The following is a 1,620-nucleotide window of genomic DNA, read 5'->3' on the forward strand; positions in this document are numbered from 1 at the left end:
TAAAATTAAAGCCATTGTTAGGAGCTATTTCGCCCCATTAGGTGCCTACAAATTTGACAATCTAAGTGAATTCACGAATTTTTACAAATAACGTAAATTGCCCAGTTTAACAAAAGAGAAAGTAGAATATTTAAGTAACTCTGTTGGAAAAAGGAATTGAGTTTACAGCTCGGATGCGGAGTGCCAGTTGCGCAACAACCTCCCAGCCTTTTGTAGCGAGGGGAGCGGGGAGAGGGAGGAGTTTGGGGAGAGATTTGGGAGTCGGTTTCCCCATTCAGCTCACCCTGCTTCCTTCCTCCAGCCCCTTCCCGGTTCCCCCTCTTCCTCTCTCCTCACGTCCCGCCTGCTTGGCTCCCAGACTCTCCCAGGGGCTTTTCACTTTGCCGGGGCTGCCAGTTCCAGGAGCTGCAGGGCAGCAACCGGGCTTCCCTCCTATCTGAGGCCACAATGTACTTTATGTTGGTTTTTAGTCGTCAGGGAAAGCTCCGACTCCAGAAATGGTATGCCACCGGGATCGGAGAAAGAAAAGAAAAGAAAAAACCTCAAGAGAACTTGTTCAAACAGTTTTAGCCCATAAAGCAAAATGTGCAGCTTTTTGGAGTGCCGAGATCTGAAGACTGTCTACGAAAGATAAGTTAACCAAATGTATTTCTGCTGCGCTAGTGAAGATAAGGACAACTAATTACCCTGGAAATAATTCATCGTTATGTTGAGCTACTTGGCAAATATTTTGGCAGTGTCTCTGAACTTGATGTCATCTTTAATTTTGAGAAAGCTTATTTTATTCTGGATTAATTTCTTTTACGGGAGAAGTTCAGGAAAACGTACAAGAATAATGTACTTAAAGCCATCGAATAGGCAGATCTGCTCCAAGAGGAAACTCAAATCCCACTTAGTGTTCTTGAAGAAATTGAACTGGGGCATCTAGGTGGCGCAGTGAATAGAGCACTGACCCTAGAGTCAGGAGCATTGAGTTGAAATCCAGTCTCAGACCAGACACTTAACACTTACTAGCTGTGTGACCCTGGGCAAGTCACTTAACCCTAATTGCAAAACAACAACAACAACAAAACAAAACAAACAAACAGGAAATTGGACTGACATAAGCCAGCTCCCATGTTGACATCATGTGGTCTCACTGTGGATGTTCACTGCCTTCACGTTAATGTTTAACTAAGGGTGCCAGACTCCATTTGCCAGTATTACTGTTTGGCTAAGCCCCTTCATTCAGGCCTCCATAAAAACACCCCACTTTTCCAAAAGGGAATAAAAATAGGTTTTTTTTAAGCTAACTAAAACTTAATGCAGAAGAAATATCTCTTCAGTATTCTCAAAGGATAAATTATGTCCGTTTCCTATTAATTTTATTTGTGTGTGGTAATTATGGAATACACATAAAATCACAGTCAGGGAGCACATTTATTGCTATTATTGCATTCAGCTGAAAAGAATCTACAATTGTGGCAACTTCAAAGTAAATATAATAATGTTTCAATATGGTTTCATGCAACCATTGAGTAATGTTACATTTCAGTATTTATGGGAATGAGAAAATTTGACTGATTTCATGTATCAAAATGATTTCAGTTGTAACATTACCACTAAAATTTAAACATACAT

At 40.7% G+C, this 1,620-nt stretch overlaps 1 pseudogene; it reads left to right on the forward strand.

Annotated features, from left to right (window-relative positions):
• Window positions 1–405: 405 nt before the first annotated feature.
• LOC110204708 (AP-1 complex subunit sigma-2 pseudogene) lies at window positions 406–978 on the forward strand (annotated as a pseudogene).
• The last annotated feature ends 642 nt before the right edge of the window (window positions 979–1,620 follow it).

The sequence above is a fragment of the Phascolarctos cinereus genome, unplaced genomic scaffold, assembly GCF_003287225.1.
Source record: "Phascolarctos cinereus isolate Bilbo 61053 unplaced genomic scaffold, phaCin_HiC Scaffold_964;HRSCAF=1619, whole genome shotgun sequence".
Taxonomy (NCBI): Eukaryota; Metazoa; Chordata; class Mammalia; order Diprotodontia; family Phascolarctidae; genus Phascolarctos; species Phascolarctos cinereus.